The sequence below is a fragment of the Thermobia domestica genome, chromosome 1, assembly GCF_964235325.1.
Source record: "Thermobia domestica chromosome 1, izTheDome1.hap1.1, whole genome shotgun sequence".
In the NCBI taxonomy this organism is placed as follows: Eukaryota; Metazoa; Arthropoda; class Insecta; order Zygentoma; family Lepismatidae; genus Thermobia; species Thermobia domestica.
The window spans coordinates 203,590,076-203,614,106 of record NC_137454.1 but is presented as its reverse complement, the minus strand read 5'-3'; the positions used below and the strand labels follow the sequence as shown (position 1 = coordinate 203,614,106).

The 24,031-nt window shown below is 34.5% G+C and overlaps 1 protein-coding gene and 1 long non-coding RNA gene across 3 annotated transcripts in view; one reads left to right on the top strand and one right to left on the bottom strand.

The window, feature by feature from the left end:
- ec (ubiquitin specific peptidase echinus) overlaps positions 1-24,031 on the top strand; it is a 217,475-nt gene that overhangs the window by 104,443 nt on the left and 89,001 nt on the right. The gene's annotated exons all lie outside the window — the stretch shown is intronic.
- Positions 1,116-23,199, bottom strand: LOC145693057 (uncharacterized). The gene is made up of 2 exons (XR_014132706.1): positions 17,486-23,199; positions 1,116-10,439 (listed from the first exon to the last, which is right to left on the bottom strand). It is a non-coding gene; the product is annotated as an uncharacterized LOC145693057 (long non-coding RNA).

Here is a 24,031-nt window from a genome sequence, read left to right as displayed (position 1 = left end):
ATATCTCTTACCGTTTTTGCTTTGTGGAAATAGGTATTGAAACCGAAAGAATATTAAACTTGAACTACTTCCGTTGTGTGATTATAAACATTGAAACCGGAAATTGCTAACTTAAACTACTTCCGGTTTGAATGCAGAGTTAACAGAGGAGATGGAACCTATTCTTGGGACGCAGAATCGATTTAAGAAACTGCACCTCAATATCTTTTACCATTTTCCTCTGATACCTGCCGACAGACAGACGGACGACAAAGCTGTTCTACAAAACTTCTGACACGTATTCATAGCATAGTATGGCAAGGCTAATAATTGTTTTCAAGGTCTTTCGTATAGGCTAGAACTTGAGTGCGCAAAGTCATAAGTTGCGCACCCAAATTACTGGCCATGTTTGTTTGGAAACAATAGTTTATTTAATAGCATTTTGCAGATACAATTGTGTCTACTTTCTAAGTTTTTAACGTCTGTTCTCTTTCTGTTATTCACTAAAATATTAATTTAAAAAAAACGGGAGTCAGTATATCGAGGTCCCTTAATGCACCGCTAGTCTTTTATCATATAATTTACCCTTTAATTTATTCACCAAAGTGGGTTTCCTCGGGGTTCTCCCGTTTCCTCCCACTTTCTTCATTCCACCATTTCATTCATTACTCATCATCACCGTCTCCTTTAGCCTAACCGGCATAACCGTGGGACGTAAAACAAAGCTTTCATTTCATTTTTTTATTCACCAAAGCTACGCTACTTTTAAAGAAAGACCATGGTACTGTGGATAGCTTACATTCAAAAGATCATGTTTGGTTTGCAATTCGGCTTCCAATAACACCATTATAATTGACTTTCTCGAGCAGAGTTCGCTATCTCTTAATTGAAGTAGCTCTTCAATTGCCTTCTCGTATAAAGTCTGCACCGACAATTCTGTTCCTTTCTTTAGAATCGTCACGATCAAATTACTTCGTGAATTATTGGAACTACTTTTTGTGAAGTGTAAATCTGAATATGCAGTGGCAAAGAAAACTAAAATTGAATGCTGGTTTTGAATATAAACCAAAATAATAATAATACCTACCTACCTACATACATACATAATAGTCAATATTTTAAATAAGTACAAAAAGTAATGTTGTAAATCCTTTAAATGTTAGAACAACACAATTTGTAGCTGTACAGTAATGTTTATAGTTTTGAATAAAAAAAGTAATAAATCACAAGTATTCCTTAAGTAAAAAAATAACCAAAATAATAAACTTTCTAACAAAATAATCAATTTTTAAATGTAATAGTAAACTAAAAAATATATTGAAAATTACTATGATTCTAACAAAAAAAATAATAATACAAATCATAAATGTCAAAATTGGAAAGCCAAACAACTCTTAAATAATAGCATTAATAGGTTCTAAAATAAAAGTTATACACTCTTCCTTTTTTCATTCTTTTAATAAATACGAGTATTACAACTTTGTCAGTAACATTAAAAATGAAATCTTTCGTAGCAAATCTTTAAAATTTATGAATTGTGTAATTTAATTTACATCTCTAAAGTCATGTTATAGTTTACCTTTATATTTGTTTGTTAATACCCACGTTGTGTTTATTCTTTAATTATACAGTCAAACAAAATTCCTATTAACTATTATAAATTCCAAAAAAGTATTAATGTTAATTATATCACTATCTCTAAATACGATACTACCAAAAAAAACTTTATTTTTATTATAATAATCAAATGTTATATTAAATCTATTTTAACACATAAAAACACCCATCAATTTATTAACAATATAAAAGAAACTTGAAATTAACTATCTCTCAGTTCATTTAGAAATTTAACCATAATCACCCGAATTACATTTTTATTAAAATAAATATATATTTTTTAAATGTTACATTACCATGGAACATAATATTAGTAGGTAAACCTGAAGCTTTCATTTAACTGGATTTTTAATATTTTTAAAAACGAAAGTTGTCTTATTCAGAAATTAGATTATATTTATTGTAAACGATGTTTAGTCTAATACAAACCGTATTCATTAAAAAGGAAGGCAGGCCAATTCAGAATGGAGTTTGGAACCGTTATACTATGCAATGATTTTTGAACTTTTGTTGGTGCCAGTATTCTTAAACTGAAGAGGTTTGTGTAGTGGGAGGGAAACCTTTTTGTTTTATATTGTTTGCACACCGTTTTTCCATTAACGCTTACAAGAGACTTTAACCAAAATGAAACACTTGACTGCACTCTTTACTAAGCGATGTATCTCAAGTGGGTGTGTATGTGGCTGGGCTGGGCGGGCAGGGGTGGTGCCTCCAATCTCTGACTCATATGCGAAGAGAACTGTTTCTTTTCGTTTGTCTCTATAACCCTTCAAGCATAGCTATCAAATTTTCATTTTTGGGCTTTCCATTTATTATAATACTTTCGTTATATATATACAATATTGTCCTTGATTACAATTAAAGACTAAATATGAAACATATTTGTAAATAAAGACAGAAAATATTCATGAACAACACTGTTTTTATAAGAAACTTACTTAAGGAATTTTGTAGTTACTAAAAAATAAATGGTCAACCAATGGTGAACTAGCTCCATGAAAAGGGATAGTAGACGGGCACCATACCAGTTGAACGGAGAGGAAGAAAGAGTATTCTGTCCATATCTATAATGACACATTATTTTAATTATGTCATAAGATACAGATTTGAAATAATAAAGGTATTTCGAACAAAAGAGCTGTTTTAGTTTGATTTTTAAACGATATCTATGTTGTGTCTGTGTTCGAGCATAATTTCGACACACGTGCACCGATTTTGATTATTCTTTTCTTGTTTGAAAGAGCATACTTTACCGGTAATCCCATATAAATTTCATCAGGATCTAACGATACTCTTCGGAGCTAAACCATGAAACTTCTCAACAGACGATAGTGTTAATATCATGTTTATATTCATCTGTAACGCATATAGGGCTATATATTGATCACACATGTTTCGTAGGTTGACGTAATTTATAGAAAGTTAGTGTCGTACCTTTACTTTAGGTATTTAACTTAACCACTGGGGTCACGAAAAAGTGGAAAAATTAAATAAATTTTGAAGGAAAAAATAACTGACTTGAGAGACGTACTAAAAACCAGAAAATAAAAGCTAAAAGGTGCAAAAAAAGCACAAAATAACAATAATAATTTTGTAGTATCAACATGAGTCACACTTAATCATTTTCTTTCATTCTTTATTTTCTTTTGGGGGGCACAGTGACTCAGTGGTGGAGTGCTTATCTCTGGTGCCTGAGGTCACTGATTCGATTCCCGACCAAGTACGCTTGTGGTGGACAATATCGTATATGTGGGTTTTCTCTAGTACTTCCGTTTCCTCCCGCAATCTCATTCCACCAACTCCTCTTCCATCATCATTTCCTTGCGTCAATTATCCGCCTCCCTTAACCTACAGGGCATAATCGTGGGATATTAAATTGGAAGATTTCATTTCTTTCTGTTCTGTTTTATAAATACACAAGTTTATCGTGATATTGGTATAAAAATGTGCTTTGTACGTACAGTCGCCGCAAAATTTTGTATAGACAACTATATGTTATTTTATCCGTAACTTCGGAATGAGTGAATTATTTTAATTTTCTTCTAATGTAGAGAAAATTTAATTTTCAGTACTGTATAGAACAGTCACATTAATAAAAATAATTTTATCACTACATACTGAAGGAAATGAAACTTATCTAATGTAATTTTTGTACACAGCAACTAGGACATTAAATAAGTTTTTTCCCTTTCAGCTTATAGCCATAAAATTGTGATTTTTACCCATGTGACTTCCCCCAAGAACCGCCAATGAAAACTATATTCCAATCCAAAGAACGTTCCTGTAACGAAGGTTACAGTTTGACCATTCGTTCGAAAGTTATTGACGAAAGAACGCGACATGTAGAATATATACTACAGTTTTGTTCTTGAATGTACATTTACGAATTGAAAAAAAAAAATGCAATCGTTGGTTCAAACTTAGCATACATCACAAACATTTGGAATTGAACTACTTAAGTAGTGGCAGTGTTATTCACATAATCTTAAAGGAAAAAAAATATCAAATTGATACTGATAAGAGGCATGCAAGCACAGCGTACTGTACTGATAAACAAGAAAAGCAAGATACACTTGAATATAACTGAGAAAACAAGGCAAGACATACATATGTATTAGGATCAGTACAATACAATAAAACATTTGGATGTATATTCAAGAAATTATTTTGAACCTGATCAACTTGGTATAATCCATATAATGAAAATTATGGGATTTAAATTAGCATTGAATTGATACCGGACAGTCACTTAGGCTACATTTGCCGTAGCTACCATAACGTTTGTGCTGTTAACATGGCTTTAGTGAAATGTTTGCTTGCGTTGGTACCTCCCATAAAGGAAGTTCCTTTTCTTTCAAGGATGTCAAATAGTTAAGTAGGTTACGTGCTTAGTAAATAGAAGATTCAGATGCAAGACAATCAAGGGGGCTTTTTATACTGATAGCTATATGTAGTGAAGAGAAAATATCGCATGTGAACAAGTGTTTGTTGGTTTCAAAAGTGTAAAGACAAGATATGTTGATTGCAGTGTGAATATTAATTCATACTTATTTTTTTCTGACAAAAGAATATTGGTCATAGCGCTATCCATTAAGCACTTGAAATGAAAAGTCTCAGATGGTTTTATTTCATGATTATTTGAGACTACAGACTTGGTAATACGCACAGTCAGTGATGTATTGTTAAAATTGTTGGTAGATATACGCTCGACCGTAGGTATAAGGTGTACCTGCCCTTATATCTCGCTCATTACATCCCTGATTTAGAGTACACTAAATTATAAAACTATTGAGTGGGTATACACTCCATTACATTCCTACACATGGGGCATAAACAGCATCAAACGAAGATTCGAAACAGTGACTTAATGGTATATGTTGTAGTATAAAATTGACATAATTTTGTAGTCATTTAATGTTAATTTCAATAACATACATGATCTTTAAAAATAAGCAAATAAGTATCTAACACACTGACATACGTAAACGCATTAAACAATTTATCAAATGAAGCTATTTATTTATATGCACTAACCAGGGTCCATAATTTAACATACTTATAAATGTCACTAATATTCCTAAGACGTTTTCAGATATCATATGATGAAAGGTTTTTAGTTCTTTATTTCCTGATTTTATTCAAATAAACGTGCAAATGAGGTAAAAATAAGTGTATTCTGAATGTAAATTATATCATTAAACCAAATATTTCAGTTCTTAAGGATTGTAAGTAGCTTCTTGGAATAGATCCAGAGCTTGAGTTGAAGCTTAGGCTGCACTAATCGCAAAGGAAACGGTTAGTGAATTCACTAATTTATAATATATCGAGCAATTTCGTTAGTACTCATGTAATCGCTACCAAACGTGAACTCAAAAATGAATGAAGACAACAGAATTTCAAAGCAGTGTTCCCAATCTTCGAAAATACGATATTTGCAATGAGTACTCAAATAAAAAGACAGCAATAATTAATAACAGGAAACACATAATAGTAACAACAGTGACATTATAAAAAATCTAACAGCATACAGAGAATGGGACGAAGTGAAAAAAAAAAACATTCAGAGGATATCCACCAACACTGAATACTCAGGATATGGTTGATTCCTATTCAACAGAAGAGAGAGAGAGAGAGAGAGAGAGAGAATGAAAAGACCATGGGTAGGGGAGATCAGGGCTGGTTGACACAGGGGTTAGGTGACACACTGCAAATTAAATCCACGTTTAGGGGTTGGTATCCCCACAATACTCATATCATAGGAGTGGCTACGTACGACGCAGTTGCTGTTGTACTTTCATAGATATAGGAGAGAACTTCAAGAGTTGAGAAGAAAAAAATGTTTTTTAGAGGGTGCAAGTAAATTTTTATAATTCTAGTTTTTATGTAATTTGAGGTAGTAATTTATTAGTAAAGAAAACAACGAACGACGCATTTCAAAGGTTACTATTTCACCTACAACAGGCATTGAGATAAACAGTGTATGACTCATAGTCATTGTTAGCGGAAGCAGTGTGCGAATTGAAAAATTTTCCCAGGGGGGATGAATTTCACCCATATGCCCACCCAGTCCTCACACACACACACACACACATATATATATATATATATATATATATATATATATATATATATATATATATATATATATATTAACAAGTACAAAACAGTTGAGATGTGAGATCTTTCATAAATTTTCACTCAAGTAATATTTAGGTTAGCTACGCAAAAGTAAGAATTGTTCCATTTTTCTATCTTATCTTTATGTCCATTTAAAAATACTCCAGAGGGGGAAAAAGTTATCCCTGTCAGGGATAAAATTTTTCTTCTCCAGGGTAGGAAAGAGTTTTGTCAGGGGGGGAAATCCCTGGCATCCCCCCCGCCAATTCGCACCCTGAGCGGAAGTATAAGCTGACATGGCGCGATGGGGTTGGTCGACACAAAAGGCCTGGAGTAGATTGACACGTGTGAAAACCAACCCCGTGTGGTGATGAAAGGTATTTTGAATGTATTTTGTTAAGTCTTAAGTTGAATTTTGTTTCATTTTCAGAAGTTTGACATTTCCTTCTTTCAGTTTGGTACTGTAGGCCTATATTTATTGAATGAAACTTCATTTCACTTCACGTCAACCAGTACTTCCCTACCCTCTACCCCAAATCACCCCTCCTCAAACGCTTCCGATTTAGCACGTCTATTTTCTATCTAAGAGAGCATTATTTTCCACTCTTTATTTCATTGGCTAAGCACGTAATGATAACAAAGGGGGGGGGGACTTCGAAGGGGTGTTTGCTGCATATCTGACTTGCATTTCTGATCATTGAGGCGAAGAACAATGTTTCTTGCATTCCTAAAGCAGCAGAAGAGTTTGCCGAGCGGAATAATATCATTTTTTAAGGTAAGATGGAGTCAGGAACTGTGAAATGATTTTTCTATTGTAATATAGATAGGTGGAGACCTACTGTTATTTTTTAAAAGTACTGAAGAATAGGGTGAAAGTAAAATAGGAAGTGGAGGGGGAGAATTAAACATATTCAAACAATAAATTTTCTTTAGTTTACGTCAGTATATCTAAAATAGGCTACCACAAGAAGTACAAATTGCAACATGTCGTTATCTATACCAATAATAAACCAAACGAATCATGGATCCAATGCTCACATTGCAAGAACTGGGCTCACGAGGCATGTATTGACAGAAGCAAATTCTGTTTGTGTCATAATTGTGATCAAGGGACGATGTGTCTGAGTGGAAAACACATGTATGTAACGTTTTGTGATTTAGTGTAGCTAGGCTTACTTTGTTGTGAAATAGCTACTAGGTTGTTGTATGATTTACGTTTGCGTTTCGCGCAGGTTCTTCTTTTTCTTCAAATAAAATAGGATCTCCTTTTGGTAAGCGTGAGAAGTTTATTGAAGTTCATAAGAAAAAATAGAAGTTACAAGTTCCACAACAAACATCTACAAAATCTCACTGACTGTTCTTGCAGTAAAATCATTAAAGTTCCACTTTAGATAAAGATTAGAAACACTAGATACGACGAAATACAAAAATATATGAATTCGAAGATATATATATATATTGTTCCAAGATTCTAGTTACATGTAAAGATATATGTATATAGAACTAAGATACTATTTACTATTTAATTCTCGTCCCTAAGATGCAGTAGTCCTAGATACAGACCGCAAAGAGTTTAATAGCAATATCGAAGTGCTTCCCGGAATGTGCCGAGCCTAGTATAGCAACTAGTATATAAAACTATCGTAAGCACAAAGATCAAATCATCACATGAGTTTAGGTCGACACGTGGACGCACGTGGAGACCTATCATACAGACTTTGAAACTGGACTTAGTAATCCATGCTCTCACTGCGTGATGTACACGCGCGTACATTATCATACTTCCTTGAAAAAGAAAACATTACAAAAGAGAGTATTTTGAAAGTACGTACACTATCATCACATATGTGTGACCCTTCAGTGACCCTACATCCTGTTCTTGGCTGGCACATTATCAATAGCTTAAAGAATAAAGATTCGTCTTTTATACAATATTAACATTGACTTCAAAAATAATATAACAACTATAAAATACACTAACTTATAATCGAACCCCGAACCTTTATATACACTATGTACAGTGACATTCCAGGTAAGTACTGCTAAGAGGGGAGGTGCATCGAAGGTGATAAACAAAATAAGAAAAAGAAAAGAAAAAGATAACAGTAAATATATGTTCATACAACACCTCCCTCCTTTTTTGAATTTTCATATCAAATTGCGAATTTGGTTGCGAATTTGGATACTGAAAATTCACAGTCTGATATGAAACATTAAAAGATTTTCTTTTTTTTACCTTTCCTTACGTAGATTAGGACCTTTCTTAGATGGGACAGCTACCTGTAACTCATCTGTAATCTCAGTAACCTGCTCAGCAATTCTTGACATGACTACAGGCTCAGTGGTATCTTGTTTTTGATTTATTTTAGTAATAATAAAAGGTTTAATGCATATTTGTTTACAACAACTATCATCATCAAAATACCTTTTGAAAAAGCGAAAACATTTACATCGGTAACAACAACAAAATATTAATATTAGAGCTATCAGAACTGTACCAAAATATGAAAACCAAGAGAGATGAGTTACCTTTTCAGAATGAAGTAGTTTCCATTGTTCATCATCTATTTTCTTTTCTACTTCCTGGATTTTATGGCTTGCTACCTTTAAATCACTAACCGAATTAATTACATGTTGAATAGGTAGGTTAATTTGCATATCTTCCAGGTATATATGAGAATTTAATATTTCACAACAATTATCAGTAAGATTTAATTTCGGAGTAAAGTCTTTACCTGTAACATTGGTTTCATACCATGTTTGTGTTTGGAGGATCGCCTTCAAACCATAAGCTTTACAATTATTATCTAGATGAATAATACCTGAATTTGTTAGAATTAAATCATAAGGTTCAAATCCATTACATAATATTGTCATTTTCTCTTCCTGTGGAGCAGCAAAAATCCACTCATTATTATTTAAGGTTACAAATATACAATGATCAATTTGTATCACATGTTTATTACAATCCATGGGAACATAATGAACATATTGTAATAATTTCATTTCACACTCTTGATTTATATGACTAGACAAGATAGGAAACGTTTGTTTACACAAAAACCAATCTTGTTTAAGAATCTTACATTTATTGAACTCAATTTCAGTCATTTTTGCGTAATATTGCTTAATTGAATCAACTAAAAGGTAAGGTTTTTCAGGTTGAATAAAAACAAATTTATTTGTTGTATTCTTTATTTTAGTAGGGAAGGGAGTTAACTTATATACTAGATAACGAATGGAATCTGTCAAAGGGAGACGAATTACGTAGGATAATATTCCATTATTGATAAACACATCTAAATTAATTATTTTCAACAACAAGTAACTATTCCTAGTACTTGTCCCAATTGGTAAAGATAACGCACTATGGAGGTCACTTTGACTAGCCTTCCAATGTTGGATTATTTGATAAGGAGTGATTATGTGAGGCTGTAATACACCTTTCTGTGCATTTAAAATTGCTTGCAAAACAATTTCATACTGATCCTTTAAATCTCTTAAATACCTTTCAACTTTTGCGATATGTTCATTTATTGTATACTTTAAATTTAAATCCAAAAATGCTTCATTTAAATGTCTCTCTCTTTTTGATATCTCTTTACTTATATGCTCTAAACCTTGACTCAAAATATTTTCGTTAGTCTCCACTGTGTGAAGAGTTTTATTAATACCTTGTAGGGTAGATTTAACAATAGTCATCTGCTCTTTACTCAATTTCAAGAAATCTAACTGTTCTTTTTCTAATTTATTGATTTTTTGAGTGTAATAATTGGCATCTTCATCGTCCAAGGTGCCAAATAGAAATTTAGCAAGGTGACCAATACCATCTATTAACCCTCGTTTTCTTCTACTTTCTTGCGAAGAAATTTTTGTTACTTCTTTTATTATTTCCTTAACCTCTTTGATATCAGATACCTTAGTCAAAACTTGATTTACGAACACTGTAGCACAACTTGTTTTATTTGATTTCACCACTGAGTGTCTACACAGGTTTTGTGTCCTATCTACGTAAGTTTCCAAGTTACGAAAGCTTATATCTAGCTTAGTTAAGTTAACGTAAGAGACCAATTGCCAGTAAGTATTATATAACTGAACCTCTCCTAAAGAGTCATAATAAATACCTGCCGTATTTTCAAATTTCTTTATGCGTGCTCCAAGCTCTAGACTACTACATATAAGAGAAACCAGTAGAATAGCTTTAAGTCCTATCATTTTGAACAATCCTGTAAATATAGAAACGTTATTTTACTTTCCTTACCTTTGTTTTTTTTTTTTTTTTTTTTTTTTTTACAAGATAACATGAAGAATTTGAGTCACTTAATAATACATCTTTAATCTATTGGCATGCACAGTCATCTCTTGTTTGCCAACCTTTAAGGTACAGTTTACACCTTTTGTTCGAATTATATCGTACGGTCCGCGCCAGAGACTGTCAAGTTTCTTTGATCTGCCGCGGCGGACTGACTCATCATATAATAACACTTTATCTCCTTTCTGAAAAATGCATTCGTTTTCGTTTCTATCATAATATTCTTTACTTTTCTCCTTTTTGTCAATGAGGTTTGCTCTAGCTAATCCGTGCATCTCCTGCAATTTGTGTTTCAACTGTTTTACATAATCATCGTAATTGTATACAACTTCAGAGGGTTTTCTTTGTAATACACCTGGTACATTTACAGGTTTCCCGAATAACAGTTCGAAGGGAGTGTATTGAGTGGAACTATGAGGAGTGGTATTATAACAGAAAGTAGCATATGATGCTAATTCGTCCCAATTATTCTGATTTTCTGCCACATAACATCGCAAGAAAAATTTTAAAGACTGATGGAATTTTTCTATACCACCATTCGATGCCGGATGGTATGGGGTTGTATGTAGTTTTTCTATTTGTAACAATTTACAAATACGCGTGAAGACATCGCTCAAGAAATTACTTCCGCAATCAGACAATATGCTGTGTGGAATGCCAAATTTTAGCACTACATTCTCGACAAAGGCTTTGCTGATTGTATCAGCATCTTGAGAAGGGATGGGAATTGCAATAACAAATTTTGAAAGGTTATCTTGTACAGTCAATAAATATTTGTTTCTGTGTTCTAAAGTTTCTGGGAGAGGCCCGACTAAATCTAAAGAGACCTTTTCAAAAACTGTACTGGGAGTGTCAGTTATTACCATCTTCATTTTTACCTTTTGTTGTGTGTTCCTATTCTTTTGACATAATTCACACCCTTTTATGTAATCTTCAACATCTTCCTTCAGTTTTGGCCATTCTTTAATGTCAATATTATTTAAAGAAAGGTACTTCCTAATCTTTTCATAACACCTATTCATTCCTATATGTCCACCTAGAATTTGAGTATGAAACTCTTCTAAAATTTTGTTTTTCGTTTCTAAGTCTAAAGCTTCAGCCTTTTCTTTCTGTTGTGAATCACAATTTGATACCCTATCTTCTTCTTCAATAACATCTAAAGAATACATTCGTGACAAGGCGTCAGAATTTGTATTTAAGCTTCCTTTCTTATACACAATTTCGTATTGATATTCCTCTAAAAGTATTCTCCATTTTAAAAGTCTAGATGTCGGATTTTGTACTCTAAAAACCCACGTTAGTGGCTTGCAATCTGTGACAAAAGTTACTTTTGTTCCGTAAATGTATGGTCTAAAAACTTTGCTAGCCCACACTAGAGCCGCCAGTTCCCGTTCAGTCGCTGAATACGATCTCTCTGCTTTATTGAAAACTCTACTAGCATACGCAATTGGAAGATCTTTGTTTATTTCACCCTGTGAGAGAATAGCTCCGCAGGCAAATGCTGAAGCATCCGATGTGATTATAAAAGGCTTTTTAAAATCAGGATACTGCAGAATTGGAGGAGTTGTCAATTTCTCTTTAAGCGAATCAAATGCAACTTGTTGTTTGATTCCCCAAGAAAACTGGACGTCTTCTTTTAATAAGGACGTTAAGGGTAAAGCAATTTTACTGTAGTCTTTTAGAAATTTCCTATAATATCCAGTAAGTCCTAGAAATCCCTTAATTTGTTTCTTATTCTGAGGAACAGGAAAGTTCTGAACTTTCTCCACTAATCTTGGATCTGGTTTTACTCCGTTAGGTGTAATGACATGTCCTAAGTATGTTAATTCTGGCTTTAAAAATTCAGTCTTATCTACACTTAACTGCAGGTTGCTTTTGCGAAATCTTTGCAAAATCTCACGTAATCTACTATTATGCTCTTCTAAAGAACTAGAGAAGACCACTAAATCATCCAGGTAGAGGAAACAACTCGTACCTGTCAGCCCTGCTAACACTGTATTCATCAATCTTTGAAAAGTGGCCGGTGCTGTCGCCAGACCGAAAGCAAGTCGCTTGAATTGATAATGATTTTCAGGTGTACTGAATGCAGTTATAGGTCTATCCTTTTCCCTAATATAGCATTGATGGTACCCACTATGGAGATCTAAACTGGAAAAGTAACGCGCATTGGCTAAATTACTCAAAATGTCGTCTATGTTAGGTAACGGAAAAGACGAATGGACACATAGATCATTGACAGATCGATAATCGACTATTAGTCTATATTTCTGTTTTCCTGATGCATCGAGTTTCTTTGGAATAAGGAAAATAGAACTGTTCCAAGGAGAAGTTGAAATTTCTATAATGTCTTGTTTTAACAACTCTTCTATTTGTCTATTTAATTCTTCCTTATGACATTCTGGCACTCGGTAATTCTTTTTGTTAACAATTTTGCCTACATGTTTAGGATCAATAACAATTTCATGTTCAAGAACATTTGTAGCAGTTAGTTTGTCTCCTGGTAGAAAGAAAACATCATTGAATTCATCGCAAAGTTCAAGTATACTTTCTTTTTCTTTGGGTGGTAAATGACCTAGCCTTAAAAGCTTATGAAGTAATTTTAAACGTTCAGTTAAACTTTCTGAATTTGACTTTTGTGGGACCCTGTCTTTTTCACATTGAATATTTAAAACATGGTTTTCTTCTAATTTCTCTAACAAGGAGGGTGTCCGAAGTGTAAATCTCAGATTTCAAAAATGTTTGTGCAGATCGTTAGGGGGGCTCATAGAATAAAGATCAGCACAACAAATTTCGGCGGAACCCCATATTTGGATGGGGCAGTGCCCCTTTTCGATTTTCGGCTTTCATAATAAAAATCGGCCTTTGCTTTGAAAATTGACTTATTGTTGTGGACAATCGTTATCATTCGTCTTCATTTGCGTAAAGATACTACAATTGTGGGTCAGGGATCCCTATGTGTTGGGGGGGGGGTCCGCCTCACAAATGTGATATATGTTCCAGCTTCCTTTTGATGAGCTGAATTCAAATATGTTATTAAAAGTTCTTTGTGGAGCCCATGTGCGGCACAGTTCTCTACCTAGTTTCTGGGATGCTGAATCACAAGTTGAAAGAGAACTGACGGGCTTGAAATTGAAGTTTAGCAGAATCAGTGATTAGTGTATGAATTGAAGCCTAAAAGAGATTTCATGACTGTACATGACATGGATGTTCGGAAATGGACAACTGAAAAAGCGAAAGAAGTTAATCTTGAAAACTTTAAGGGTCCCAAAATTGATGCACCCGTTTTAAACGGAAACATAATATTGTTAGCGAGAAATAACAAAATTCGTGTCGCGATCAGACGTTGACACTTCAGAAGAAACAGAAACTTCGGCCATATCTTTCCAGCTAGAAGTCAGGGATACGTTACCGGAATTTGATATAGACAATACTTACAATTCCGATCAAAATGTTTTTGCAATGGAACTGTACTGTAATCCTATGTTAGGCATACAAGGTCGGAAAAAAAGTAGAAGCTTCTGCACAATCCAAAAATGCCTTATCTCATTGCTATACAATAATATCCCTTATGTCTGCCAATGGAAAATTTGTTGGGCCATTATACATTGTATTCCCAGAACCGACAGGAAAATTTGGAGCACAGGTCAAGAAAACTTTATTCCAGCCCCAAAATGTTAAGGCTTCTGCATCAAAATCTGGAAAGATGAGTAAGCTGCATTTGGAGGAGTGAATCCGTGACATTTTCGTTCCTAACATAGGGGACAAAAGTGTCTTGCTCGTAGACTCATGATCATCTTTTAACGAGAAAGAGACGCAGCAACACATTCCGGACGAAAAAATGCTATGTAAACAGATTCCACCGGGAGCAACTTGGGCTGTACAACCACTGGATATTTGGGGCTTTAGAATATGGAAGAATTTTGTAAGGAAAGTGAGAGATTTCGTAATTTTACACCAAATTGATATACAACTTCACCACGTAACAACATTATAAAATTGCAATCCCTAGTTTATGAACAACTATCATCGCCAAGGTACCATGATGTGTTCAAATATAGTTGGTATAAATTAGGATATGTAGATGCGAGGCCACCAGAATTTGTTAATCCTGTGAGTTTCTCATTTTCCTTAAACGACACTATCATATGTGATGACTGCGAAGATATAACATTCCTGAAATGTAGTTGGTGCAGCAAAAGTCTTTCCGCGGAACACTTTTTCAAGCAGTTTCATTTCTATAAAACATACAATGCATAAAGTTAGCACGAATTCTGCCAAACTTCAGTCCTTCAGTTCTATTTCAAGCCCTTCAGTTGTCTTTCAACTTTTGATTCGGTATCCCAGAAACTAGGTAGAGACCTGTACCACACACGTGCTCCTCAAAAACTCGGAATTGACATATTTGAATTCAGCTTGTCAAAATGAAGGAACAACATGTATCACACTTATGAGGGGGACCCAAGTGGCGGATCTAGCCAGGGGCCGGGGGGAAGCCCCCATTCTTTTAGTGACAAAAATAATTGAAGCTATTATTTATATCTTCTTGAAAGTAAACTCATGATATAGTATCATAGCCTGGGGTAGGCCTCCCCCAGTTTTTACCTTCTAGATTCGCCACTGGGGACCCCCACACAAACAGGGATCCTCGACCCATAATTGAAGTATCTTTACGCAAATGAAGACGAATGATAACGATTGTCGACAACAAGAAGTCAATTTTCAAATCAAAAGGTCGATTTTTACTACTAAAGCCGAAAATCGAAAAGGGGCACTGCCCCACCCAAATATGGGGTTCCGCCGAAATGTGTTGTGCCGATTTTTATTCCATGAGCCTCCCTAACGATCTGCACAAACATTTTTGAAATCTGAGATTCACACTTCCGACACCCTCCTTGTAAGTCTATCGGATCTAAAGTTATATTCTCTACTGAAGAATTCACATTTAACACACTAGCTATGCATTTATTTTCTTTCGCTACTGTCAAACAAGAAGAAAGAAAAACACCCGGTTTAATCTCTCGTTTTTCTACAATTCCAATTCCTGTGCTGTTTGTGGGAACAAAAACTAACTTCTCGCATCGAGCTGGAATACTATATGTCAACGGTAGTATAAGCTTATCGCTGCCCTTAAGGTCAAGTTTCTGGCAAGCATGTGTTGACAAGGGAGGAGGAGGAGGAGGAGAATGGAATTCTAACAAACAATTTTTTTTGTTTCAAAAAATCACGGCCAAGAATGTGTCTGTCTTTTGATAAGCATCCTTCAGAAATAACATGAAATTTATGTGAGAATTCTACTCCTTTTATCACTAATGTTAGATAAATAGTACCTAGTGACCTAGTTTTAACATTGTTTAATCCTTTCAATGTCACAGTTTGTGTTGTATCAATATTCTTTCTAAAACTGCATGGAAGTGCATGGATTTGCCAAAGACTTAAATCACTGCCTGTATCTAAGAGAAAAATTGCATCAGCATGCAATTCTTTAATGAATGCCGTAATAGTACCTTCTTCTTGATTTGTTACTATGCAACCCTTCGTGTTATCTGAGGTGCAAACAGGTTGCTCATTTACATCCATTTGCGGTTTCCCTGACCATTACAACTTGAGCACATCTGACTACTGCAGGCTTTTACTTCATTAAAATGCAGAGAACTTTGTTCTTTATCACAAATTCTCTCATTTCCACTAGTATTTACCCTACTAGTATTTCCACTAGTATTTACTTTACTAGCAACATGCAAACAATTGCTATAACCTTCCGTGCCTCGCGCGGCGCTCTCGGAAAAATTACAATTAACCCCTCCTGTGCCTCTCGCGGCGATCTCAGGAGAATTACCATTAACACATCCTGTGCCTCTCGCGGCGATCTCAGGACAAATTTCACAAACGTGTACCGTTTTCATAAACTGATTAGAAGAATTTCCTCTTTCCTTTCTTTTCTGTAATTTGCATTGAGCTTTGGTGTGACCAGGCTTATGGCATAGGTAACATACTAATTCTTTCTTTTGAGCTTTCTTACTATTTACATTTGGAAAGGGGAGAGAAGTGTGGGAAGTGATCTGTGTTTCTTCTTCTAGAGCGAGTTCGATAATATATCCTAAGGATGTATCATCATCGCTTTTAGATCTTACAATCATTTGAATTCTGTCATTTGTTAGCCCCTGAATAAAACTTGCTTTAGCTAAAATTTCAACAAGTGCTATAGCTCCTGGCAATTTAGATGCATCTATAACACGAGCAACGGCTTCGCGTAATTGACTCTGAAGAGTATCTACTTTACTTGCCCATGAAGCAATTGAATCAGCTTTGGTTTGTCTAGCACTAAAAAGCTGGCATGCATAAAAATCAATAGTTCGTCTAATGGAATAATTTTCTATTAATATTTGTTTAACAGCTTCCCACGTAGTAGTGGTTTTTCTAACTAACAATTTAGATCTAGCATCCCCAGTTATTTTTGCTTTAACAAATTTCAAAAGGGTACTATGCTTAGCTGGGTCAACCAATTCAAAAGCAGCGTCTACATTAGACAGAAATTCTTCTAATGCTTCTCTTTTTCCCGAAAATGGTACCGAAATTAACTTTAGTGCTTCTGACACACTACAATACTCTACTTCTGTATCAGAAGAATCAGCACTACCACTGGTAGCCATTGGCAATTAGTACTTACGTTAAACTATACAATTTAAATTTACAAAAATTTTGTTAGCGACAATACCTTTCTTACACCTTCTGTTTTGCCAAGTATTCCCAAGATTAAACGAATGAAATATTTTAATCCTTCCCTAGAGGAACGGTGAATACTAAAGCCTTCTATCCTAGACTGTTCTTGTCTTGATTTTACGTTATTCACTTCACAAGTAAACAACAACCGCGGTAACCAAAGAACAAATCTTTTCTATCTCCAGGCGTAACACTTTCAAATTTTGGAAGTTCAAACAAGCAATGAAAATTGTAACCAACCTTGAATTTCCTGTGATGGGGGGTGCTGCTGGCGTCGATCCTGGTACTTTCCTGATGTTGGTTTAAAGATGAGGCCTCTGGATTTCCACAAGATCTCGGCTTGGAATGTTGCTCAATTGGGACCAGCCACACTTGAGAATGGTACTGCTTACTGGATCTCTGGAACTGGATGCAATAAAACTGGAACACTGGAACGGTGTGTACGCCGAGGTATCCGCTACACCTTGAACAGGCAAGCTTCTTGCACTCACAGTAAAAAAGGTGTTGTCGACGAAGTGCGGTCTGTATCTGGACGTAACTATATTTTAAAACGTATCAGCTTCGTGTCGAAGAACGAACTCTGACTACAATGATGAATGTTCAACTTGGTAACTGTGGAACGTGCACTGGAATCGAACTTCGAGTACTTCGGTTGAGATCCTGCCCAGCTGCCACCACTTTATTTTCCTGTTGTATGATTTACGTTTGCGTTTCGCGCAGGTTCTTCTTTTTCTTCAAATAAAATAGGATCTCCTTTTGGTAAGCGTGAGAAGTTTATTGAAGTTCATAAGAAAAAATAGAAGTTACAAGTTCCACAACAAACATCTACAAAATCTCACTGACTGTTCTTGCAGTAAAATCATTAAAGTTCCACTTTAGATAAAGATTAGAAACACTAGATACGACGAAATACAAAAATATATGAATTCGAAGATATATATATATATTGTTCCAAGATTCTAGTTACATGTAAAGATATATGTATATAGAACTAAGATACTATTTACTATTTAATTCTCGTCCCTAAGATGCAGTAGTCCTAGATACAGACCGCAAAGAGTTTAATAGCAATATCGAAGTGCTTCCCGGAATGTGCCGAGCCTAGTATAGCAACTAGTATATAAAACTATCGTAAGCACAAAGATCAAATCATCACATGAGTTTAGGTCGACACGTGGACGCACGTGGAGACCTATCATACAGACTTTGAAACTGGACTTAGTAATCCATGCTCTCACTGCGTGATGTACACGCGCGTACATTATCATACTTCCTTGAAAAAGAAAACATTACAAAAGAGAGTATTTTGAAAGTACGTACACTATCATCACATATGTGTGACCCTTCAGTGACCCTACATCCTGTTCTTGGCTGGCACATTATCAATAGCTTAAAGAATAAAGATTCGTCTTTTATACAATATTAACATTGACTTCAAAAATAATATAACAACTATAAAATACACTAACTTATAATCGAACCCCGAACCTTTATATACACTATGTACAGTGACATTCCAGGTAAGTACTGCTAAGAGGGGAGGTGCATCGAAGGTGATAAACAAAATAAGAAAAAGAAAAGAAAAAGATAACAGTAAATATATGTTCATACAACAAGGTCTACGTTAGCTATAGGTAAAAGTATTTTGCAACTTGTTCTGTTTCGTTCTGTTTTAGTTGTGAAAGCATAACTTAATGTCAATTATAGGCCTATTCCAATTGATAGTTCTTTTTGTTGTAGGAAGAATTAATACGCAGTTTTGATAATACTTTTGGTTGTGCTTGGTAGGTAGGAAGCACAGGACTGATTCCCTTTTAAAGAAATTGTGAACTTTAGCCTGCATAGTATACAAGTTTTCAGTTGCCTACAGTAAACCTAACACTCCATGTACATTATTTGTACTCAATTGTTTAAGGTAATAGTACTAGTAGTCATTTTCGTACTTATTAACTAGAATGTATAATTTGGAAATACACTGAATATGAAAGATAGGTACAAAATATTTCAATATATGAGTGTGTCCACTTACCCCATACAGTGTGTCAACCAACCCAGACACGGGGGTAGTTCATACATTTCACTCGTGTCAAGCTCCCATAATATAATACAGATAATATTCGACATTGTTTTAATTAGTAGGAGAAAGTATAACGAGTTTGCCAATACTTCCTTTCCTTCTCTAGAAAATTTACCTCGCCAGTTACAGCCGACAAATGAAAAAGTGTGTCAACCATCCCCGGTCTCCCCTACTCTAGACACATTCTCGCTTTCTATTAGTTGATTAAATACGTTACTGAAGTTCATGCTTCAACTGAAGTTCCAATAATTATATTAAAAATAAATTTTGGTTATACTGAAGTAAGGAAATTGAGAGCAACAGGTACATCCTGGTTACTTTACTGGATCACTTACGAGTGATGGACCCAATTAGAAAGCTTTGTGAAGAATTAGAAACAAACATTATAAGCTATTAGTTGTTGCTTGAACCCTTTTCACTCCAGGCTTTAATTGACTACTCTGGTCCTAAATACTTGATTTTAACAGATTGTTAACATTATCAGAACAAATCTTTTTTCGTGTAAATTTATTCTCTCATGGTGTTAGTATAATAAATCTGACAAACTGTCATATCAAGATGTCGAGTAATACTCTCCTCGGAATCGGAATCGGAATACTCAGCAATAATATAAGTAGATTCTTGTAGAGTACTCGTGACGTCCTTAGTATTAGCTGACGCAAGCATCCTGACTCACGCACATACGTCATTGCTACGGAAGGGGTTAACAATGTAAAAATGTTTTCTTACATTTCCTTTCTTAACCAGTATTCTGATGGACCTTAAGTACAGAAATTGATGAATCCCTTCTGTATTGTGAGTGCGTTTTTACTTTTTACACATTCACATACATGCGTTTCCAGTTCACTGATAGGCCAACGCGCTTGTTAACACTCTCTTCGTTTAGACATCTCTACATCCCATCCTAATTTGTCCTGTATTGTACTGTACAAAAACATTTGAAATTCCGAAAAGCATGTGAACTAAAAGCATAGAGTCCACTTTTCTATCCCTTGCTATGAGTAAATAATTCTCCAGTTCGAGAAATCCCATGTATTTCTTTCTTTGTAAGTAAATAGTTATTTTCATTCAAATAACTAATAGTGCAGATTGCCAGAGAGAATATAAGCACCAACTCGTTTGATAAAGGGCCTTACTTATATAGATTGCAAGTATAGGTTAATCCTTGAAAAATATAAGGAAACAATATGTAGCAGTATGAACATCCATGTTCATATTTTGAAATAACTCTTTTCTTTTCTCTCTGATCACGTGACTGTTTGACAGTGGCTTCTGAAGGAGCGTAATAAAGATTACCAAGCGTAACGAAACTACTCTTATAACTTCCGTTGCAGCCATTACAACTCCTTTAATTTCACAGCTGATTGAAGGGTCCGGTCGACTATTTACAACGTTTGATGGCAGACGTTTCTTCGATAAATCAGGTTTTTCTTTTTGTTGATACGTGCTTCTTAGAAAAAAAAAAAGGGAAAAAGAAACAAGGTAAATGTAAATTAAAGGTTTTAATAATAATTATAATAATTAGTGCACGTGCCGCTGGTGATTGTGTATCCGTAAAAATCAGTGAACCAATACGGTATGGGCAAAGAATGAATAGAAACGATGTTTCGATCAGTTGTTGGTAAAATGAGGATGAATTAAGAAATAATATGTCGTTGTTTTGTTGCTATTTGTTTATTCTTTTCGGGGAAATGTGTTTAATAACTCTTCACATTCTTGCGACAGTTCATTTTCAATTCCAGCTAAATCATTATTGTCAACGAATGAATGTTAAATCTTATGCCATTATATATTTAAAGTCTAACATCATCATTATGCTTATGCCTATTCATTTCCAAGATTGTTAGTATGCCCAGTAACAATCTGGAATTTCATTAAAATTGTAATATGAAAATTTAAATGTATACAACGTTATCCTTTAGCATTACATAAATATACAAACTTCGGTAAAATAAAATACAGAAAGTGATCCTTAATTTGAGCAGCTTTCCCTACCACATATGCAATAAATCATTACTACACGTCAATTAATATTCCTCCGATATAAAGCTCTCTGATTTCTTACAGTGGTAAGCAGCCAGAAGCTTTACATGGGGTACTACAAGTATAAAGGCACTGAAAAAATGGTGGTTGTTTGTTATTTATTACTAGATGGTTGTTGCTATTATTAGGTGGTTGTTGTTATTTACTAGATGAAATGCTCGCGTTCTTCGCACAGGGAGAATAGAGAATGGAAAATATTGAGCTCTCTCTCCCACTTAGGACACACATTAAAAAAAAAAAAAAAAAAAAGTGTAATTTTTGGGATATATTTTGAAACACCTTACACCTTAGAATACGCCTTTTAATCAACTTGATATGATAAAATCCCAGCTTGGGATTGGTACTAACTATGGTCCAAAAGTCATTTCAAACAGCTTAGCCGTTTTCCCAATCTATCTATAGCAAGTTATAGATTCAACATTAATCTAGGCTATTTTGGACACTTTATTTTTCACCCTTATTGATCTCAACGACCTCGAAAACTATGAATTCGACATCAACATCGGTCGTTTCCGATTATTTTTACATGTAACTCAAAGTTGGTAACAGGAGTGTCTTTATATCCACAGTTTTTTTTTTTTTTTTCGGATTTTAAGTCACATGTGTCCTAAGTGTGATTGAAATTGCTCCTGGCATTCCAAACTTATGGAGGAACATACACACATATATACATATGTAGTGTACTCTATGTATACAATAATTTGCTAAATAAGGTTGGATAATTTTCTTATTTCTATCTAAAATATCCATCTTCAGAATTTTAATTTTCATCTGTTTCTTTTTAATAACGCCTTCCTTTTTCCCCTTCCTTTCTACAACTTTCCACCTCCAAATTTACTCCCTTTGTTCTCGTACGTTGTCCTCCACTTGCTTCATTCCTTATTCGTGGCCTGTGTGTTGTGGAATGGAGTGGACACTCTCCATAAGCAGTAAATTTACTTTTGTGAGCGTGTCATGGGTCTACGACGCGGCTGACCTTTTGAGTAGTAGTAATAGTAGTACTAGTAGTAATAGCCTCTACGACCGCCTTCGCTACACATACATACTTAAAACAACCTTTTAATTTTCTTTATAATCCTTTGTTTAAGTGATCTTGTTCTTGCAACCTTCCACTTTGGAAATGTCATGGCATCCATATACTTGCTTTTTTTTTTTTGTACACATGTATGTTCTTTTTTTCAGTTTTCACGTCACTCGCGATGGAATGCAGAAATATTTTGACGCCGTCTTTTTAAAGCCCTCTCTTGCGAAGCGTAATTTTAGAGGCAGTACATAAAGGTAAAATGAGACTTGTAATTAGAGGCGAACAATACAGGTATCAAATGGAAGTTGTAAATACAGAAATTACTTTGTTTATCATAAGTTGTAAAATGTAAGGGAACTAAAATTCAAACAAGTCAAATATTTTCAATCTACACTCATATATACGTCCTACAGTACAATTTGCCCAATTCGATAGAATTATAGATCTGTTTGAATTTTACTTCTTGTAAGTTGTAGGTTATTACATGAGATGCTGTAAAATAAAACGTACTCTATTTTATGAAAGTTCGATTATAGATTAATTTTTCTGGATCTCTCCTTGCACTTGATTTGTTGTCCATAGCTAATTCATTTATGCATGACAGGATGTTCACGTGAAGATTTCGATTTGAAGTTTGTTTTGCCCACTAGACAAAGATGGATCATTCTTAATAATTCGACAGTTGAACTTCCTTTGAAGGTGTATTATTGGTATTTTTTTTTTTTCTTTTTCAACTTGTTAATCATCTTTGCCTTTCCCGGGATATTTAATTCAATTTTAGTTTTAAAACATATACTTCCTGGCATAAGCTTCCTTTGCGTGCGATTGTCGCAAAGGGTATTTATTCTAAGTGTTTCTAACTTGTAATGAATGCGATGCTCCATTTCCGGCACATTGCATAAGGAAGTGTGGAGTACTTTTATGGGTTTCGTGATATAACTTCGCGATTAGCTGTGATTCGGTGAATTTGTTGAGAAAAAAAAAAAAATGGAATGAACATTTACTATGAAGAACACAAAAGAATGGAAAGTGACTGGATGGGTCGTCGTAGTAGTAGTAGTACTAGAAGTAGATGTGATTGTGGTTTGATGAATGGGTGGCGTCTAACGGGACCATGAACAATACAGAGAGTTGTGCCAAAAAAAAATCTCACCTCCCAATAATAATCTGCATACACCCTAAAGGAATTTGGCTTGTCTCCAGATGTGTCACATCAACAACTGACAGTTACACAATAAACTATGAAATAGCTGTATTCTTATAATTGTAGAAACTTGATCGTATAAATTTTATGAGCGTTTAACGAAAAATAAAATAAAAAAGTTCAAAGATGAGATTTTATACCAATTGATACATCTCATTGAGTTAAACAATCTGTGTGTGAATCCTCATGCGTAGTTTTCGAAAAAAAACTATGTAAACCAGATGGGTAAATGTGAAGGGGAACGCGGAGAAACGTCGTTCCCCCACTTCCAAAAAAATATCTATGGTGTCCATCCACTTCCTAAAAAATAAATTACAATAGGCAAAGATAGATATGGGGTGAGGGCGTGACGTCATGTGTTCATCTATCTTTTCAGATACATTTTTACTCCTGATGTAAACAGATTTCTTTTCTCTAAATCTAATAGTTGATGTTGTA